The 22,964-nt window shown below is 34.4% G+C and overlaps 1 protein-coding gene across 2 annotated transcripts in view; it reads left to right on the top strand.

Annotated features, from left to right (window-relative positions):
- LOC139529745 (uncharacterized protein DDB_G0284459-like) overlaps positions 1-22,964 on the top strand; it is a 58,778-nt gene that overhangs the window by 8,320 nt on the left and 27,494 nt on the right. Inside the window, exon 2 of one of the 2 annotated variants that reach the window (XM_071325618.1) lies at positions 11,186-11,343. The gene's annotated coding sequence lies outside the window, so the exon portion shown is untranslated. Of the gene's footprint in view, positions 1-11,185; positions 11,344-13,662; positions 13,945-22,964 lie in introns of those variants that run through there. The other variant, XM_071325617.1, reaches the window with a different exon arrangement.

Below are 22,964 nucleotides of genomic sequence, written 5' to 3'. Positions count from 1 at the left end.
TATAATTAGTGCTAGCTAGAATCAAAATGACAGACATAGAACAGGTGCTTGTTTCTAAGTGCTAGCTAGAATCAGAATGACAGACATGGAACAGGTGTTTGTTTCTTAGTGCTAGCTAGAATCAGAATGACAGACATGGAATAGGTGCTTGTTTCTAAGTGCTAGCTAGAATCAGAATGACAGACATGGAATAGGTGTTTGTTTCTTAGTTCTAGCTAGAATCAAAATGTCAGACATGGAACAGGTGCTTGTTTCTTAGTGCTAGCTAGAATCAGAATGTCAGACATGGAACAGGTGTTTGTTTCTTAGTGCTAGCTAGAATCAAAATGTCAGACATGGAATAGGTGTTTGTTTCTTACAATCTCCGGCGCAGAGTTCATATCCGTTCCATACATGCTTTGCAATACTGCACTTAATATTGAGTGTAGTGTTACAGAGTATTGAACGGAACGGATATGTGAGCTCTGCGCCGGAGATTGTGTTTCTTAGTGCTAGCTAGAATCAGAATGTCAGACATGGAACAGGTGCTTGTTTCTTATATAATTAGTGCTAGCTAGAATCAGAATGTCAGGCATGGAACAGGTGTTTGTTTCTTAGTGCTAGCTAGAATCAGAATGTCAGACATGGAACAGGTGTTTGTTTCTAAGTGCTAGCTAGAATCAAAATGTCAGACATGGAACAGGTGTTTGTTTCTTAGTGCTAGCTAGAATCAGAATGCCAGACATGGAACAGGTGTTTGTTTCTTAGTGCTAGCTAGAATCAGAATGTCAGGCATGGAACAGGTGTTTGTTTCTTAGTGCTAGCTAGAATCAGAATGTCAGACATGGAATAGGTGTTTGTTTCTTAGTGCTAGCTAGAATCAGAATGTCAGACATGGAATAGGTGCTTGTTTCTAAGTGCTAGCTAGAATCAGAATGTCAGGCATGGAACAGGTGTTGTTTCTAAGTGCTAGCTAGAATCAGAATGACAGACATGGAACAGGTGTTTGTTTCTTAGTGCTAGCTAGAATCAGAATGTCAGACATGGAACAGGTGTTTGTTTCTTAGTGCTAGCTAGAATCAGAATGTCAGGCATGGAACAGGTGTTTGTTTCTTAGTGCTAGCTAGAATCAAAATGACAGACATGGAACAGGTGTTTGTTTCTTAGTGCTAGCTAGAATCAAAATGTCAGACATGGAACAGGTGTTTGTTTCTTAGTGCTAGCTAGAATCAGAATGTCAGGCATGGAATAGGTGTTTGTTTCTTAGTGCTAGCTAGAATCAGAATGACAGACATGGAATAGGTGTTTGTTTCTTAGTGCTAGCTAGAATCAGAATGACAGGCATGGAACAGGTGTTGTTTCTAAGTGCTAGCTAGAATCAGAATGACAGACATGGAACAGGTGTTTGTTTCTTAGTGCTAGCTAGAATCAGAATGTCAGACATGGAACAGGTGTTTGTTTCTTAGTGCTAGCTAGAATCAGAATGACAGACATGGAACAGGTGCTTGTTTCTTAGTGCTAGCTAGAATCAGAATGACAGACATGGAATAGGTGTTTGTTTCTTAGTGCTAGCTAGAATCAGAATGTCAGACATGGAACAGGTGTTTGTTTCTTAGTGCTAGCTAGAATCAGAATGTCAGGCATGGAACAGGTGTTTGTTTCTTAGTGCTAGCTAGAATCAGAATGTCAGGCATGGAACAGGTGTTTGTTTCTTAGTGCTAGCTAGAATCAGAATGACAGACATGGAACAGGTGTTTGTTTCTTAGTGCTAGCTAGAATCAGAATGTCAGACATGGAACAGGTGTTTGTTTCTTAGTGCTAGCTAGAATCAGAATGTCAGGCATGGAACAGGTGTTTGTTTCTTAGTGCTAGCTAGAATCAGAATGTCAGGCATGGAACAGGTGCTTGTTTCTTAGTGCTAGCTAGAATCAGAATGACAGACATGGAATAGGTGTTTGTTTCTTAGTGCTAGCTAGAATCAGAATGTCAGACATGGAACAGGTGTTTGTTTCTTGGTGCTAGCTAGAATCAGAATGTCAGGCATGGAACAGGTGTTTGTTTCTTAGTGCTAGCTAGAATCAGAATGTTGGGCATGGAACAGGTGTTTGTTTCTTAGTGCTAGCTATAATCAGAATGTCAGACATGGAACAGGTGCTTGTTTCTTAGTGCTAGCTAGAATCAGAATGACAGACATGGAATAGGTGTTGTTTCTAAGTGCTAGCTAGAATCAGAATGTCAGACATGGAATAGGTGTTGTTTCTTAGTGCTAGCTAGAATCAGAATGTCAGACATGGAACAGGTGCTTGTTTCTAAGTGCTAGCTAGAATCAGAATGTCAGACATGGAATAGGTGTTGTTTCTTAGTGCTAGCTAGAATCAGAATGTCAGACATGGAACAGGTGTTTGTTTCTTAGTGCTAGCTAGAATCAGAATGACAGACATGGAATAGGTGTTTGTTTCTTAGTGCTAGCTAGAATCAGAATGTCAGGCATGGAACAGGTGCTTGTTTCTTAGTGCTAGCTAGAATCAGAATGACAGACATGGAATAGGTGTTTGTTTCTTAGTGCTAGCTAGAATCAGAATGTCAGACATGGAACAGGTGTTTGTTTCTTAGTGCTAGCTAGAATCAGAATGTCAGGCATGGAACAGGTGTTTGTTTCTTAGTGCTAGCTAGAATCAGAATGTCGGGCATGGAACAGGTGTTTGTTTCTTAGTGCTAGCTAGAATCAGAATGTCAGACATGGAACAGGTGTTTGTTTCTTAGTGCTAGCTAGAATCAGAATGTCAGGCATGGAACAGGTGTTTGTTTCTTAGTGCTAGCTAGAATCAGAATGTCAGGCATGGAACAGGTGCTTGTTTCTTAGTGCTAGCTAGAATCAGAATGACAGACATGGAATAGGTGCTTGTTTCTTAGTGCTAGCTAAAATCAGAATGTCAGGCATGGAACAGGTGTTTGTTTCTTAGTGCTAGCTAGAATCAGAATGTCAGGCATGGAACAGGTGTTTGTTTCTTAGTGCTAGCTAGAATCAGAATGACAGACATGGAACAGGTGTTTGTTTCTTAGTGCTAGCTAGAATCAGAATGACAGACATGGAACAGGTGTTTGTTTCTTAGTGCTAGCTAGAATCAGAATGTCAGACATGGAACAGGTGTTTGTTTCTTAGTGCTAGCTAGAATCAGAATGTCAGACATGGAACAGGTGCTTGTTTCTTAGTGCTAGCTAGAATCAGAATGACAGACATGGAACAGGTGTTTGTTTCTTAGTGCTAGCTAGAATCAGAATGTCAGACATGGAACAGGTGTTTGTTTCTTAGTGCTAGCTAGAATCAGAATGTCAGGCATGGAACAGGTGTTTGTTTCTTAGTGCTAGCTAGAATCAGAATGACAGACATGGAACAGGTGTTTGTTTCTTAGTGCTAGCTAGAATCAGAATGACAGACATGGAACAGGTGCTTGTTTCTTAGTGCTAGCTAGAATCAGAATGTCAGACATGGAATAGGTGCTTGTTTCTTAGTGCTAGCTAGAATCAGAATGTCGGACATGGAACAGGTGCTTGTTTCTTAGTGCTAGCTAGAATCAGAATGACAGACATGGAACAGGTGTTTGTTTCTTAGTGCTAGCTAGAATCAAAATGTCAGACATGGAATAGGTGTTTGTTTCTTAGTGCTAGCTAGAATCAGAATGTCAGACATGGAATAGGTGTTTGTTTCTTATATAATTAGTGCTAGCTAGAATCAGAATGTCAGACATGGAATAGCTGTTGTTTCTAAGTGCTAGCTAGAATCAAAATGTCAGACATGGAACAGGTGTTTGTTTCTTAGTGCTAGCTAGAATCAGAATGTCAGACATGGAACAGGTGCTTGTTTCTAAGTGCTAGCTAGAATCAGAATGTCAGGCATGGAACAGGTGTTTGTTTCTTAGTGCTAGCTAGAATCAAAATGTCAGACATGGAATAGGTGTTTGTTTCTTAGTGCTAGCTAGAATCAGAATGTCAGACATGGAATAGGTGTTTGTTTCTAAGTGCTAGCTAGAATCAGAATGTCAGACATGGAATAGGTGTTTGTTTCTTAGTGCTAGCTAGAATCAGAATGACAGACATGGAACAGGTGTTTGTTTCTAAGTGCTAGCTAGAATCAGAATGACAGACATGGAACAGGTGTTTGTTTCTTAGTGCTAGCTAGAATCAGAATGTCAGACATGGAACAGGTGTTTGTTTCTTAGTGCTAGCTAGAATCAGAATGACAGACATGGAACAGGTGTTTGTTTCTTAGTGCTAGCTAGAATCAAAATGTCAGGCATGGAACAGGTGCTTGTTTCTTAGTGCTAGCTAGAATCAGAATGTCAGACATGGAACAGGTGCTTGTCTCTTATATAATTAGTGCTAGCTAGAATCAGAATGTCAGACATGGAATAGGTGTTTGTTTCTTAGTGCTAGCTAGAATCAGAATGTCAGACATGGAATAGGTGCTTGTTTCTAAGTGCTAGCTAGAATCAGAATGTCAGACATGGAATAGGTGCTTGTTTCTAAGTGCTAGCTAGAATCAGAATGTCAGACATGGAACAGGTGTTTGTTTCTTAGTGCTAGCTAGAATCAGAATGACAGGCATGGAACAGGTGTTGTTTCTAAGTGCTAGCTAGAATCAGAATGACAGACATGGAACAGGTGTTTGTTTCTTAGTGCTAGCTAGAATCAGAATGTCAGACATGGAACAGGTGTTTGTTTCTTAGTGCTAGCTAGAATCAGAATGACAGACATGGAACAGGTGTTTGTTTCTTAGTGCTAGCTAGAATCAGAATGACAGGCATGGAACAGGTGTTTGTTTCTTAGTGCTAGCTAGAATCAGAATGACAGACATGGAACAGGTGCTTGTTTCTTAGTGCTAGCTAGAATCAGAATGACAGACATGGAATAGGTGTTTGTTTCTTAGTGCTAGCTAGAATCAGAATGTCAGACATGGAACAGGTGTTTGTTTCTTAGTGCTAGCTAGAATCAAAATGTCAGACATGGAATAGGTGTTTGTTTCTTAGTGCTAGCTAGAATCAGAATGTCAGACATGGAACAGGTGCTTGTTTCTTATATAATTAGTGCTAGCTAGAATCAGAATGTCAGGCATGGAACAGGTGTTTGTTTCTTAGTGCTAGCTAGAATCAGAATGTCAGACATGGAACAGGTGTTTGTTTCTAAGTGCTAGCTAGAATCAAAATGTCAGACATGGAACAGGTGTTTGTTTCTTAGTGCTAGCTAGAATCAGAATGTCAGACATGGAACAGGTGTTTGTTTCTTAGTGCTAGCTAGAATCAGAATGTCAGGCATGGAACAGGTGTTTGTTTCTTAGTGCTAGCTAGAATCAGAATGTCAGACATGGAATAGGTGTTTGTTTCTTAGTGCTAGCTAGAATCAGAATGTCAGACATGGAACAGGTGTTTGTTTCTTAGTGCTAGCTAGAATCAAAATGTCAGACATGGAATAGGTGTTTGTTTCTTAGTGCTAGCTAGAATCAGAATGTCAGACATGGAACAGGTGCTTGTTTCTTATATAATTAGTGCTAGCTAGAATCAGAATGTCAGGCATGGAACAGGTGTTTGTTTCTTAGTGCTAGCTAGAATCAGAATGTCAGACATGGAACAGGTGTTTGTTTCTAAGTGCTAGCTAGAATCAAAATGTCAGACATGGAACAGGTGTTTGTTTCTTAGTGCTAGCTAGAATCAGAATGTCAGACATGGAACAGGTGTTTGTTTCTTAGTGCTAGCTAGAATCAGAATGTCAGGCATGGAACAGGTGTTTGTTTCTTAGTGCTAGCTAGAATCAGAATGTCAGACATGGAATAGGTGTTTGTTTCTTAGTGCTAGCTAGAATCAGAATGTCAGACATGGAATAGGTGCTTGTTTCTAAGTGCTAGCTAGAATCAGAATGTCAGGCATGGAACAGGTGTTGTTTCTAAGTGCTAGCTAGAATCAGAATGACAGACATGGAACAGGTGTTTGTTTCTTAGTGCTAGCTAGAATCAGAATGTCAGACATGGAACAGGTGTTTGTTTCTTAGTGCTAGCTAGAATCAGAATGTCAGGCATGGAACAGGTGTTTGTTTCTTAGTGCTAGCTAGAATCAAAATGTCAGACATGGAACAGGTGTTTGTTTCTTAGTGCTAGCTAGAATCAGAATGTCAGGCATGGAATAGGTGTTTGTTTCTTAGTGCTAGCTAGAATCAGAATGACAGACATGGAATAGGTGTTTGTTTCTTAGTGCTAGCTAGAATCAGAATGACAGGCATGGAACAGGTGTTGTTTCTAAGTGCTAGCTAGAATCAGAATGACAGACATGGAACAGGTGTTTGTTTCTTAGTGCTAGCTAGAATCAGAATGTCAGACATGGAACAGGTGTTTGTTTCTTAGTGCTAGCTAGAATCAGAATGACAGACATGGAACAGGTGCTTGTTTCTTAGTGCTAGCTAGAATCAGAATGACAGACATGGAATAGGTGTTTGTTTCTTAGTGCTAGCTAGAATCAGAATGTCAGACATGGAACAGGTGTTTGTTTCTTAGTGCTAGCTAGAATCAGAATGTCAGGCATGGAACAGGTGTTTGTTTCTTAGTGCTATCTAGAATCAGAATGTCAGGCATGGAACAGGTGTTTGTTTCTTAGTGCTAGCTAGAATCAGAATGACAGACATGGAACAGGTGTTTGTTTCTTAGTGCTAGCTAGAATCAGAATGTCAGACATGGAACAGGTGTTTGTTTCTTAGTGCTAGCTAGAATCAGAATGTCAGGCATGGAACAGGTGTTTGTTTCTTAGTGCTAGCTAGAATCAGAATGTCAGGCATGGAACAGGTGCTTGTTTCTTAGTGCTAGCTAGAATCAGAATGACAGACATGGAATAGGTGTTTGTTTCTTAGTGCTAGCTAGAATCAGAATGTCAGACATGGAACAGGTGTTTGTTTCTTAGTGCTAGCTAGAATCAGAATGTCAGGCATGGAACAGGTGTTTGTTTCTTAGTGCTAGCTAGAATCAGAATGTTGGGCATGGAACAGGTGTTTGTTTCTTAGTGCTAGCTAGAATCAGAATGTCAGACATGGAACAGGTGCTTGTTTCTTAGTGCTAGCTAGAATCAGAATGACAGACATGGAATAGGTGTTGTTTCTAAGTGCTAGCTAGAATCAGAATGTCAGACATGGAATAGGTGTTGTTTCTTAGTGCTAGCTAGAATCAGAATGTCAGACATGGAACAGGTGCTTGTTTCTAAGTGCTAGCTAGAATCAGAATGTCAGACATGGAATAGGTGTTGTTTCTTAGTGCTAGCTAGAATCAGAATGTCAGACATGGAACAGGTGTTTGTTTCTTAGTGCTAGCTAGAATCAGAATGACAGACATGGAATAGGTGTTTGTTTCTTAGTGCTAGCTAGAATCAGAATGTCAGGCATGGAACAGGTGCTTGTTTCTTAGTGCTAGCTAGAATCAGAATGACAGACATGGAACAGGTGTTTGTTTCTTAGTGCTAGCTAGAATCAGAATGTCAGACATGGAACAGGTGTTTGTTTCTTAGTGCTAGCTAGAATCAGAATGACAGACATGGAACAGGTGTTTGTTTCTTAGTGCTAGCTAGAATCAAAATGTCAGACATGGAATAGGTGTTTGTTTCTTAGTGCTAGCTAGAATCAGAATGTCAGACATGGAACAGGTGTTTGTTTCTTAGTGCTAGCTAGAATCAGAATGTCAGGCATGGAACAGGTGTTTGTTTCTTAGTGCTAGCTAGAATCAGAATGTCAGGCATGGAACAGGTGCTTGTTTCTTAGTGCTAGCTAGAATCAGAATGACAGACATGGAATAGGTGTTTGTTTCTTAGTGCTAGCTAGAATCAGAATGTCAGGCATGGAACAGGTGCTTGTTTCTTAGTGCTAGCTAGAATCAGAATGACAGACATGGAATAGGTGTTTGTTTCTTAGTGCTAGCTAGAATCAGAATGTCAGGCATGGAACAGGTGTTTGTTTCTTAGTGCTAGCTAGAATCAGAATGTCAGGCATGGAACAGGTGTTTGTTTCTTAGTGCTAGCTAGAATCAGAATGAAAGACATGGAACAGGTGTTTGTTTCTTAGTGCTAGCTAGAATCAGAATGTCAGACATGGAACAGGTGTTTGTTTCTTAGTGCTAGCTAGAATCAGAATGTCAGGCATGGAACAGGTGTTTGTTTCTTAGTGCTAGCTAGAATCAGAATGTCAGGCATGGAACAGGTGCTTTTTTCTTAGTGCTAGCTAGAATCAGAATGACAGACATGGAATAGGTGTTTGTTTCTTAGTGCTAGCTAGAATCAGAATGTCAGACATGGAACAGGTGTTTGTTTCTTAGTGCTAGCTAGAATCAGAATGTCAGGCATGGAACAGGTGTTTGTTTCTTAGTGCTAGCTAGAATCAGAATGTTGGGCATGGAACAGGTGTTTGTTTCTTAGTGCTAGCTAGAATCAGAATGTCAGACATGGAACAGGTGCTTGTTTCTTAGTGCTAGCTAGAATCAGAATGACAGACATGGAATAGGTGTTGTTTCTAAGTGCTAGCTAGAATCAGAATGTCAGACATGGAATAGGTGTTGTTTCTTAGTGCTAGCTAGAATCAGAATGTCAGACATGGAACAGGTGCTTGTTTCTAAGTGCTAGCTAGAATCAGAATGTCAGACATGGAATAGGTGTTGTTTCTTAGTGCTAGCTAGAATCAGAATGTCAGACATGGAACAGGTGTTTGTTTCTTAGTGCTAGCTAGAATCAGAATGACAGACATGGAATAGGTGTTTGTTTCTTAGTGCTAGCTAGAATCAGAATGTCAGGCATGGAACAGGTGCTTGTTTCTTAGTGCTAGCTAGAATCAGAATGACAGACATGGAATAGGTGTTTGTTTCTTAGTGCTAGCTAGAATCAGAATGTCAGACATGGAACAGGTGTTTGTTTCTTAGTGCTAGCTAGAATCAGAATGTCAGGCATGGAACAGGTGTTTGTTTCTTAGTGCTAGCTAGAATCAGAATGTCGGGCATGGAACAGGTGTTTGTTTCTTAGTGCTAGCTAGAATCAGAATGTCAGACATGGAACAGGTGTTTGTTTCTTAGTGCTAGCTAGAATCAGAATGTCAGACATGGAACAGGTGTTTGTTTCTTAGTGCTAGCTAGAATCAGAATGTCAGGCATGGAACAGGTGCTTGTTTCTTAGTGTTAGTTATAATCAGAATGGTATTGAAACATGTGCTTTTTGTTTTAAGTGCTAGGCAAAAGAAGAATGACATTGAAACATGTGTTTTTCCTATAAGTGCTAGCTAAAAGCAGAATGGCATTAAAACATGTGTATTTTGCTGTAAGTGCTAGCTAAAAGCAGAATGGCATTGACCACTATTTATGAATAATTTGTAGACAAGTATGTGTTGATAGCTGAAAAGAAAATCACAATAAAAATTTGCTTTACCATGCATGTTTACACTAGTAAAAAATAAATGACAACTTAAAAGCAGGTTGACAGTATCATGAGTATAACAGCTGGGTTGTTTGGGATGGATAAATATGTGAGCTTTGTTAAATCAATTTACTAAACTTATAAAACTTATTTAGGATTTCCCTGGTGGAAGGTGTTAGAAATACCTGTAATAGTTAAATATACCAAGAATTCACTGTAAATGTGTCGCATCTTTTTAATGGATTTATTTTCAAATTATTTAGAAAATGAAGTCATTAAGAGAGTATTTCTTGCAGCTAAATCCATAAGCATTTAAATTAAACAAAAATATCAGGTGTCAAAATTTAAATTTATTTTGCATAATCCTATTTGAAATTTATTAAATTTGAAATTTTTATAAATAACATGAAGATTGTAATTTCACACTAGATTGGGTGTATATTGTATCATAACTGTTACATACATTCTATATACAAATGAAAACTTTGAAATTCATGGAGCCGTGAACATTTATGAAATTTAAAGTCAAGGTCAGGGAGAGAAACAAGTTCTCACTTTTAAAAATAATCTGATGAAGTGCTGTTATAGGAAGATGTGGTATGAGTGCCAATGAGAAAACTCTCAATCCAAGTAACAATTTATAAAAGTAAACCATTATAGGTCAAGGTACGTCCTTCAACATGGAGCTTTGGCTCACAACGAACAGCAAGCTATAAAGATCCCCAAAAATTACTAGTGTAAAACCATTCAAACAGGAAAACCAACAGTCTTAAAATCTATATAAAAACGAAAAATGAGAAAATACAATGATATATGCACCACAAGCTTGTTGAAATTACTGGTAGCCTGTATGAAGTGGTTACAAATGTTTATGAACAAATATTGATGCTAATTTTGCTGTGTCTACTGTGATGTTGGCTGTATACTGTGCTTTTTATGGCAAAGAAGTTGGTGGTGCCATATAGTTTAATCCTTGTCAGAAATTCTGTAAATCTGTCATTCCGTCATTCCGCAACAAACCATTATACAGAGTTTTTTTTTTCTAAACGCCTTCAGATATTGGGCTGATATATTGATACGTGAGTTAACCATGATGAGTTACAGATCAAGTTTAAGTTTTGTTCCGCTCCGCTAATTTTTGCTGAAATTACGGGCTTTGGACTTTGATAAATTGTTGAAAATCACAGTTATACGGACTTTTTTTCTAATCGCTTTCAGATATTGGGATGATTTTTGGCATGTGAGTTAACCAAGATGAGTTACAGATCAAGTTTAAGTTTTCTTCCGCTCGACTCATTTTTGCCGAATTTACAGACTATGGACAAATTGTTGAAAATCACAGTTATACAGACTTTTTTCTAAACGCTTTCAGATATTGGGATGATTTTTGGTATGTGAGTTACTCGATCATGATGAGTTACAGATCAAGTTTAAGTTACGTTCCGATCCACTAATTTTTGCCAAAATTAAGGCTTTACAACTTTGAAAACCACAATTATATGGACTTTTTTTCTATATATACTCCTCCAGATTTTAAGCTAATTTTTGAAATGAGACTACCATCATGTTTATGTCCACATGTGTTATTGAAATTGCAGATTTTTCAACTTTTTGAGATGGGCCATTTCTGTCGCTTTGACACATCTAGTTTTATTTATATTTCAGGGGAAATAAGAGAAAGTTCCATCAGGGCATGTGTCCATTATACTTTATAAAAAAAAGAGTAATCTTTAAAGATTTAAAAATTTAAAAAGGCGGTCTTCAATCAATCATTTCTTTTGTAGATAAGTGACCAGTCAAGAGGTGTGAGAGGTTTAGAATAAAGACTACTGTCTATAGGAGACCTTCCACTGAACCTAAATGGACTCGGTGCTGATGGTAAAAATAAAGTCTGGTGATAATTGTGTTTCCTATCTTGCTGACATTGTTGATAAACTTTCAGGTTGGTACCAACTTATTGTTAAGATTGAAATTAATTTAAAAATAAAATGATTGGGTTATGCTTTGATGAGACAGCTACCCATCAACACAAATAACAAAAAGACATCTGAATTAGGCTGTATACAGATGATATGACAAATTGATTTGTTTCAGGTTGATAATCCTACAATATTTTGATTTATGTATTGTATTGAATATCAAGCATAAAGTCTACTTGTCTTTTATAAGTTAGGATAGGTACTTTTGCTATTTGTAAGACTCGGGTTACAAAGTATTTTTTGAAAATAATATATGGATATCTTATTTATGACTATTCTTCAAATCAGGAGACATTAATTAGAAGTTAATTAAAAGGTTAAAATTACCCAACACAGTCACCTCTTAATGGAAGGAAATGCAAAATACAAGCTCTATCTTCATGTAGGATCTTTTGCCTTACAATAAATCAATACTCATGTGTCAGGGATGATTCCAGGTGTTTTCAAATGGGTCCCTTGAACATCAAATTGGGAATTTTTATTCTAATTGGGAATTTTTTAAGCATAAAATCTAAGACGAAATAATATTATTTTCCTGTATAAAAAACGGAAAATGTATATTATTAAGTTTAACCTGTACACTGAGGTTCATGTAAGTTGTAACATTTTGAATAATTCTGGATGGGCTACTGTTATTACATGAATATCATTGAAAATGATGCACTAGTCCATCATCTTAGCTATAGTTACCTAGGCCTATTACAAAAACATATATTTCAGCTAACATAAACCACTGAACAAAATAATTCATCGGGTATTTTTTCAACAGCAGGTCATCTCTATAAATTTACCTTGATTCAAATAGATTTCAAATTGAACTGGTCAATTGTCAAATTCAGAAAAGCAATTGCAAAAGTTCATATACTTAATTGATAAGATATTTAAAGCATTGAACTAGTGTTCTTTAAAATTATTTGAATCATCTTCAAAACTGATAATAATGATGACATCGTTTTTCATGAATGGTCTATCATCAACATTATTTAAAAAAAACGGTCAAACATTTGTCTTTTGAGGACATAACTTTTACAAAACAAATTTTCATCATATTATATAACAGGCTCTGCTGGACGATCTGCTTTTACGAGATCGACGTCCATTAAACTTTATCCATCAATGTTAATAATAAATCAAAATTTGAATTTTCTCTCTGCCGAGGTTTGCTTTGACACCCATTTTTATCAACCTGCTGGGCGATCTGCTTTTACAAGATCGGATACTCCTATACATATTAATCAATTGAATTCGACTGATAAAATTGTTTGCAACATTTTGACATAATCAAATCATTGTTAATAAAATGTGATCGTAAACAGTATTCTTAAACGGATTTTAAAACGTTTTGATAACAAACTATGAAAAATTATAGTTGCCTTAATTGGTGACAGAAACTTTTCTGGAAATATCGATTTTTATTTTATTTTCCTGAATTGGGAATTCATTTTTATGTACAATTTTTGGGGGCCGCTGGCCGATTTAAACTATATAGTGGAATCATCCCTGCATGTGTCAATAGTATGACTGTATAAACCTTCAGTCTGTTTGTCTGATAGACAGATTTCCTCAAAGTTTTCTTGACTTCTATGCTAGTAAATGATTTAATATCTTGTCTGCAGCTTGTATATATAAAAAAGAAGATGTGGTATGATTGCCAATGAGACAACTCTCCACAAGAGACCAAAATGACACAGACATTAACAACTATAGGTCACCGTACTGCCTTCAACAATGAGCAAAGGTAAGCCCATACTGCATAGTCAGTTTGAGTTTTAGCGAGTATGCAATTTTAAAATCTGCTGTTTAGCCATTTCTATAAGACCACCGGCCCAAGCTTGTAAATTGATTTCAGAGTTGTAAAATTTTCTACAAGCCAACTGAATCAAACTAAACTGAAATCATAAAAGTGAGCCTTGGGGTTCTGGATTCAAAGCTTATCGTAAAGAATGATGTCACAATTTTTAGCAATAATAAAAACATTGCTTAAATTTCTAAATTTCCAGTACTGCTCACACTTTTTTAAGTTTGCTAAACAACTGATTAGTGATTAAACATGGATTAGTGTCTCAGGTGACCCTCTGTTTAATGATATGTCAAAAGGACAATTTGTTAATTAATCAAAGTAATTCTCTGAAAAATAATCAGTGTTCACAAGTCCTACTTTGTTTTCTAGATCACATATCTTAATTAGTTTAATTTGATAATTTAATTGAACAAAGAAGTTGATTAATCCATATTGACATGCTCAGGTAAAGATATGTATTGTTATATGGTTCAGGTAAGATGTCATGGTTCAGTGATCACCAGGTAAATACTATAGTATTGATTGGGTGAGGGGTAGACTATTGGGTGTTTTAATCTCTTCGCTACTGGATGTGTAAATCGTTTGGTGAGAAAAAGGAGGAATTTCTGCAATTGTATCTCCCGGGATTTATTTGTTTGGAATATTAAATGGTGGATGTATTGTTTAAGAGGTGACTTTTTTGAAAACAAAAACTTTTTTTCAAGGATTTGTTTTTAAATGGGAGAAAAGTGATTAATTCCTCCAGGTGTAATACACGATCCGGGTAGGTACATTAAGTAGTTATACCAATACACATTTCTATAATCTTACCAATGTACAATTCTTTGATGTTATAAATTGAATATTTAAACAGATCCTTTTTCTTAATCTTATGTAGTTCAATTTTAATTGTTGAAGTTGTGATTCACTTAGTTACAGCATGATAAAATGGACATTTTATATCTTACTATTGAAAAGTTTGACAATAGAGAAATGTCTTATGATTGACAGGGTCATTCCTTTACTTGTCCTGGGTTGCTTGAAGTGAATATCAAATAATTTATTCTTAGCCTGTTGTCAAGAACATAAATTAGTTTTTTTAATAAAAATGGAATTCAATCCATCATAATGTATATAACTTAAACATATCATTTTGAGCTCCATTAATATTCATATTTACTTTTAAAAATGATAAAATTATGATTAACTTATTTGGAGCAATTTTGTTTACCAAATTGAACATGTTTTAGATTTTTAGATGTAGCTGAGGAACAGTAGCTCTTAGGTCCTAATGATATATTTTGAAAATTTGTGGACCAAAAGACCTAAGAGCTACTGCGGTTCTCCATCTAGTTTAAGGTATTGCGGAATATGATAGTATAAAGTTTTTAACAAATTTGGAATTCTTCACTAAAACAAGGGGAGTCACACTTTTTATTTTTATAAAACGGTTTTATTTTCTTCTGGAATGGATATTTTATATTAACATGATTGATAAGAGATTTTTACGTAGACCTTTATTTTAAAATGCAGTGATTACAGACAACGAAAAAAACTTTCTTAAACAAATATCTTGTAATTTGAAATCTATCAAATCAAAGAGAGTAGAAACCTTTAACTTTCATATTGGCCTAATATTTTTTTTTATGAAACTGAAAGTAGAATTACAATTCTATGAGAAATATGAGGCATCAATCATGTGTCAATACATGTAGGTTACTTAACATGCTAAATAATCTATAAACAACTTATTTCAAATACATTATGAAGCAAAGGTTTACTGATGTTCTTTGAGAAAACTTTGTTCCACAAATATATGAATATAGATCTGGTAAATGTAACCCTTTGTCTGTTTTGGATTGAGGACTATATTGTCAGTTAATCCCTTATCTGAGGAACTTCCCCATATTGTATTAGTTCTGTCTGACCAACTTAAACTGAAAAGATGTTTGACATTCTGAAATATAAGACAGTCTTATTTGACAAGTATAAAAGTATTGTATTACTGAATTTGATACAATATACATCATAATACATGTTTTATCTCAATAAATTTATGAAATAACATCTACGTTGTTGTAACATTTGTTGCAATTTTACAGAAAAATCAATTTCATTTTTCATAATATTTTGAAACATTAGCTTTTATGAATAATAAATAGATATGAAATTAATGCATTCATATTGATAAGTGATATATTTCCATTAAACATGTTAAAATAGATTTATACAGTGCAAGATTTTACTGTTTTTGGGTGTGTCATACAGAATATTGTGGGAGGAAAAGATACATAATCAATGTTAAATGTTAGCAATTAATTCAGTGGTAATTCTCAGTAAGAACAGGTACACATTTGGATTAATTATGTGGTTTCAGTGATTTGCTTAATGTCCTTTTGGTATTTAAAAAATTGTAGATGTGTCTATTTTATTGATGTTCTTATGCAGTGGTGGATTCAGGGGGAGGGTTCCGGTGGTAGGAACCCCCCCCCCCTCTTTTTTCGGCCGATCAATGCATTTGAATGTGGACATATGGTTGAAACCAACCCCCTTTATCCTGGGTTGGGAAACCCCCTTCTAAAATGCCCCTGTTATGATCAATTACATATATAATTGAAAATTGTTCAATCCAAATATGAATAACATGTAGAATTGAATCTGTTGTTAAAATCATTTTAAATCAGTTATCATAGACAACTTCCTACCTTTTCACTAGAGACCAAGTGATTGAAAGGTTAAAAAGCAACCATAAGTTACTATTAGTCTAGCACATTCCCTGTTTCCATTTTAAATTTTATCAATTTGTATTAATGGGTTGCTGTTTCTAAGTGAATGTTGTTTAACCCCCACTTCTGTATTTTAATTGCTAAAATCAAATATGGCTTCTTTAACAGTATAGATATCACTGACAATGGCAGATTCAGCCATTTTTAAAAGGGGTACTCCAATTATATGTCAGCCTTTCAAATGCATTGTTCATAAAAAAAAAAGAGGGGTTCAGAAACCCCCCCCTGGATCTGCCACTGACTGAAATGAAAAAGAATTATTTTATATCTTTTAAAATTTTCACAATAATGTTCCACTGATATCGATGTTTGTCAGTCAGATGTACTGTGTCTAACTCCTAAATGTCTTTACACCTTTTGTTCATTTCAAATTCAGTTACATGAATTAAATTCCTGCAGGAAAAGTGGCTTTGAAGTTGATTTTTATTCTTTCTAATGATTTACCCATACAGCATATTTATAATACCTGTTAACTTACTATGCATACAGACTAGATTGACATTTAGAAAAACTCATTTTCAGATAAACTCATTTGAAACTTTATGATTGCTCTACAATTTCATGAGTCTTATGGGAATTCTAAATGCACAGTATTACAATTTAACTAGGCAATTTTTATCATCTAATGCAATTTATTTCTTGATTAAATTGCTTATGGTAAAAAAATGTCACAAAACACATTATCCTGGGGATGAAGATAATTGTTTGAATATAAAAATATAATTTCCTGGTTCAGTGAAGTTTGATTGGATGCTGATTAATAATGTAAAACCCTCTTTATTTACATATATAATATCTTTATTAGCGCCCTAATTCTTCCACAAATAGATATTTATACAAGGAAAAGATAAGCAGAATTGATACAATATAATTATGTTCTAACAATAATAATTGAATTTTAAGAACAAAAGGGTCAGTATAAAAATAAGGTGATATGGTATGATTGCCAATGATACAACTATCTACTGTCCAAAATAAAGTGGATGTAAGCAATTATTAAGGCAATGGTATGGTCTTCAGGTTTGGCTATTTTGATATGTTTTTGTTCACTCATGGAGGGTATACCAGACATACATGGTGAGTCATAATGCAATCTAAAAATCATAGAGTCTATAATGGATATGTACTTATCTAACAAATAATATACTTTAAAATTTAAATGTCTTTTTTTTTTAACATTTTAAAAACTTCCATAAAATCTAAATGTTATTCTACCTTACTCATTGTTGTTGAGTTCTATTTATTTGTAAATTATTTCAAATTTTACATGCTTTTGTAATTGCACAGATATAAACCTGATGGACATATTATAGAACATGCTGTTCCAAACAGCAAAATTGATAGCTTTAGCACATAATTTTGTAAATAAGTGACACTCTTGCAATTTACATTTGGAATTCAGTTTGCTGCATCATACTACCAACAATACCAACAAACTGATGTCAAGTAAACCAGAAATAATAAAATTAAAAAAACAACAAACAAAGACCAGTTAATCCTCAAATGAGTTTGTCTTTTTATCTTGTCATAAAAGTTGTCATAATTGATCAGTATTAAGACAATCCAACAATTTGGCTTTAGGGGGGACAACAAAGAATATTTGAAGGGTGTATGAATTACAAACCAGTTATTAGTCAACATACAGCTATCAAATTTGTTATCATGAAGGATCTATCGTTTTTAAACACATATCCTCTAATTTTAACAATGACCATAGGACATGTTAGATGGTTTACAAGGATTGCCAAATTTTTCTCGTTTTTAGCTATTTTTTGGTTTAGTAGATTTTTCTCAGTTTTACAGCTAGCTTCTGGATATATATATAAATAGTAATAAAACAATTTAACTAATGTCAAATGAAATCAGAATATATGTAAAGTAAAAAACATGGACAAAAGTAGGTAATTATAGTTATTACAAAATGGATAATTGTTTGAAAATCATATGATGGACAATTCTTATTATTTACAAAAAAAGTTACATTTTGTTACAAATCAAGCTTATGTTTATTCTATGAATTAAGAATACTATAAATCACTCAAAATAGTGATTATAAGATATGTATTCCTCTCTGATCAGTGTTAAATTTACATTGAGATGAGCTACAGCTAGTCCAGTTGAAGGCCTCAGGATGACTTTCAGATGAAGAACAGCAATACAAAACCCTGTAAATGATGTCAAATAAGTGAAAAGTACAAATGATAATAAATCTTATCAGAACAGACATTGATAAGTTTTACTGGAATATATCAAGTCAAAATCTTGAGGTTTGCTGGTGAAAAAAAATAAGAAAACACTTGGTTCAATAATACAAAATATGCAAGTTCAAGCCTATACATAGATTACATTGTTGTTTGCATATTGGTATTGTAAAATATTAGCTGTTAGTCAAAATACGAAGCTTTGTTGTGGAGTAAGTGCACTCCACTCAACATTCGTTACCTCAAATATAGAAAATGATTTACCCAGACAAAAATTTGTTTTCACCAAGCAAATATCTAAATGTCTTAACATCACAATGTCCTTTGACACTATTTCTCCCTGAAGCAGTTCATTCATAAGAAGAAATTCAATTGGAATCTTTTGTATTATGATATATATACCAAAAATGGTATTTGTAACAAATTAGTTTGACCTGGAACTTTAATAAGGTCATGTTGTACGATCTTGTGTCTTCTGGAGCATGTCTGAAGCAATCCTAAGGCTAAGTATGTTATGTAAAGGGGATTAGTGACACCCATTGGTAGGGATCATTTAAAATTAGGAATTTAACCTTGAAATGACCTGAAAGGAATAATTGATAAAGATTGTCTTATGTTACCAGTTTTCCAATTTTAAGATATTGTTTCCAAAAAAAATTTCACTTAAGCACATTTTAAAAATCTGTTGGAAAATGGAGACGTTTTATTCCATTTAGATTTGTACTATCTGTCTGGACCTGCTGGCCTTCCTTACTTGTCTTATGTGACTATGTCCATGTTATATAAACAAAAATGCCAAATGCTGCAAACTGTCAAAAAGCTGTCTGCAAAAAGAAAGTACTGTAAACCATCTAATATTTAGGAGTAATTTATTTTTAAAAATTGAAATTGCAGTGAGGCACAGATAATTGGTCATCTCCCTTGAAAGTATTTTCTAACGTTGTACTGACCTTGTGTTGGCAATGAAGAGTTTGCTAGTGCATGTATCATTGTATATAGTAGACTGTAACATGACATCAACAAATAGACCTTAAATTTTCTCTATTTATTAATATCTTTTACAAAATTACCAAAAAATATGTAAGACATGTTAGGCATATGTAAATTAAAAGCAGAAGTATTACGTCTTAAATGAAATTCATCAAAAAATGTTGGTGTCTTAAACTTTTGACTGATGGTTAAAAGTCCAGGTGAAAGTTTTCTCAAACGACCTAATTTTAGGTCAGGTGGAAATCATGATGGATTTGTTGACAAAAGTTAAGAGATTTATTGTGAATTGAAATGTGATTTGAAGAGATTTTTACTGCGATGAAACGGTGGTCAACCTAAGATTTGTGGACATTATAGATTGATAAAAGACAATTTTATGATTCAGTATCAAAGATAAGCAGAAATATTTTGACAAGTTTCCAGTTTTGTACATTTTTTGTGAAAGTGCAAAGACAAGTCAAGGAAAAGATATATCATAGAATGACTTTTTAGTCTTCAGGAATTATTAGCAGGGTGGTTTACAGCTTCCGATAACAAAACGAAAGGCTAGTAAAAATTTGTTTGACATAATATCTGTAAAGTTCTATAGAATTTATTTGTTAGGATTTATGGCACTTTTAAAAAAAAATTAAGAGTTATTAATATAAATTGCTTTGTACAAATTTCAATTTAATTGTAGTTCTAAAAAAGACTTCAAATTGATCAACAAGTTTTAGTGTTCTGATCTTAATAATTTTATTTGTTTGACATCCCCAAAATAATCTGTTAGAATCAGTGGGATTATATTTGGTAATTATAATTCTGTTTATGTCAGCGTCAGTTATATTTGAATACTTGTATGAACCGACCCGTATGAACATATGAATTCTGATAATCCATAATAAACTATATTAAGGGATTAGCCGTCAAGTTAATCTGTTAAAAGTGAAACTTATTAGTCATATTTGATCACATTTAATCCCCGTTGAAGGATATCTGGGATATATAGACCACTTTGATAAAGATTATATACTTTAGTTTATACAGACTTCCTACATACTATATGGTATAAAAAAGTGGGTCCAAATTTCATTTTTAATATACAATGGACCAGGATTTTTAACATTTGACATAAAGGTGTAGTCACAATTAATGTGTGGACTTATTATCTCCACTGTTATAAGTTTTTTTGGTATCTGTTTAAAGAACTAATTTTGCTAGATATGTGAATTTGTTTACAAATTTTCTGGCCTTGATTTGTAACAAGTTGACATACTCGGCGTTTTGCATTTGCGCCGATTTGCACTTCATTTGCGCCGATTTTTTTACAGGTAAATTACAGGTAAAATACAGGTAAAATACGTCAATGAGACAACACTTTTTTTTTTTATTTTCATTAAAGACCTCTTCCGTTAGCCAGTTGTATACATTTTATGAATTGTCAATCATAACATGTATACAACTGTTGTCCCCTGCTCACCACGGGGATGTGGAAGTAGGATTTCGAGCAGGATAAGTCAATTTTATAGCACTTTATTCACATACTTTAAAATGAAGAAGTAAAATCACTCTGTTATCTTAAAATCACGAATTAAAATCCATAAAAACGGAAAACATTAAAATTATAAATCTGTTCTTGCAGAGTATTTGTAGGCAACACATAGATCTAATGTATTCCTTTCTTGTTATTTCGTCACTTCTATATTTGGCATACTTGTCGATAACGAAGTCCATCTTTTCTTTGTCTGGCTTGCGTACGAATGCTGGCATGTCTAGAGTTCGCATTTTTACATACGTAACGGCCTGGATTTTCTTGATAACATCCATAAAAAACATATATGTTGGGATGGTGTGAATAAAATTGTTCGTTGTAATGAGAATGAAAAGATTCTGGACCGTTATTCGTCCTCTAGCAGTTCTCAACAGATGCAGCTGCCCAGAAATGAGGTGGATAGCGTGACGTTGTGCATATATATGTATTTAGTACGTAGTCTAAGAATGTATTGCATTTGTCATCAGAAGGAGCGTCAGACATGATGTCAAACGTGAAGCAGTCCTCAATTTCATTTGGGGGAAGGAATGGTAACCCAAAAAATTGGGATAACCATTTACCTATCTCACTGGATTTGTCTTTGTAATCGGTACTCAGCCCAACGGACTGGATTTTCCTCCACCAACTCTGAGCAAGATGGAAACGGCAGCAATCTATTTTTCATTGTGGGAAAGCATGCATAATTGCATTATGCATTGCTTGTTCGAAATCTATATGTATAACATTAGGCACAAAGGAAAGTTGCTTTTGACGGCATAGATCACAAATCATTTTCCACATGATTTCGTAACACTCTTCATCTTTTGATGGTAAGAGGGCATACATAAGAGGAACATAATTGCCATTTTTACAGCCGTGTAACGTATATAATTGGTAAAAGATGTAAAAGTATTAACTTACCTGTAACTTACCTGTAAATCCAATTAGTAGAAAATATAAAATCAGCGCAAATGAAAAAATGAAATCGGCGCAAATGAAAGAATGCAAAATTTCAAAATCGGCGCAAATGTCATACGCCCGACATACTTTATAGACACCTGTTAATTGTTAAAGACTTTCTGTAACCTTCTAGCTATTGATTATTTTTGTTGTTGAGTTGCTGTATCATTGATGTAACCCCAGCTCTCCTTTTACCTATAATGGTAAATTGAAAATAATCTTGAGTATGTGACAGTTTTTATTAAATCTGTTCCTGACATACCAACTGGGCCATAGATACTTAAACATTTTAGTTTCCTTTGATGTTTTAATTTTCCATTCTTTAAATTCTTATTCTTCTATACTTAGTAAACATAAGTTTCATTAAGTTTTATATTGTGTTAAATCGTACATGTTTTCAGTAGATAACAATCATAACGTGCTGACTCAGAAATTTATATTTCTATCTATTATAATCTATATACACTTTGTACAGTTGGTGCACATTTTCATTCTAACAAAGCGTTAAATGAATTCTGTATTTAAAAAATGGTTATTTTGAAAAGATTTCCAAACCAGTTTCACAATAATGAAGGCCACATTATAATGCAAGGGTAAAATTACTGTATATATAATTACTCATGTGATAATTTTGTACCAAACATGGTAAAGTGGAAAATCCATTAAGATGAAGAAAATTGATAAAGTCATTATGTAATATTTTACAATCTTAAAAACTGTATGAGATGTTTACTGAGCGCAATAATGTACGTGTTTCTGGAATTATATTATTAAAGCATGATTCATGTCAAAAGATTGGCACGCCAAAAATGTAAAAGTTTTGAGAGCATAAAAAATAACAAGGACATAAACAGAAAATCAAAACCAGCCAGAGATCAACTTCCCATAAGAGAAGAAATCATTATAAAAAACCCCAAGATCAACTTCACACATGTAAGAGAAGTTTAACTGCATTAGTTTACAATATTACATCATTTTATGAACTAGAAATAACAGAGCATAAATAAGAAAGGATATGGGAATGAGGAAGAATATAGAATTCTATGTTCTGGTTTAACTTTCATAGTTGTTACTCGTGTAAACGGTCCTGTTGTTTTGTCATTTTTATGAGGCAATCAATAAGTTTGCAATTTTGGTGTCTTAGTAAATCTAAATTTTCCACAGAGACAGAGCACATTGATGATATAAATAGAAACATTTATTTAGCAAAATAATTCTTGTCAAGCATTTTGAAGTCAAGGTAATTGAACTTTCATATCTTAGAGGTAAATGAGGTTTAGTGGGAGGAGGGAGGGGAGCCGGGGGACTACGGTACATATCCTTTTCCAATCCAACTCTCCAAACATCTAACAGTAAA

This window comes from Mytilus edulis, chromosome 7 (assembly GCF_963676685.1).
Source record: "Mytilus edulis chromosome 7, xbMytEdul2.2, whole genome shotgun sequence".
NCBI classification, from domain to species: domain Eukaryota; kingdom Metazoa; phylum Mollusca; class Bivalvia; order Mytilida; family Mytilidae; genus Mytilus; species Mytilus edulis.
Note: the sequence above shows the minus strand (reverse complement) of the source record. Positions and strands in the feature narration are given on the sequence as shown.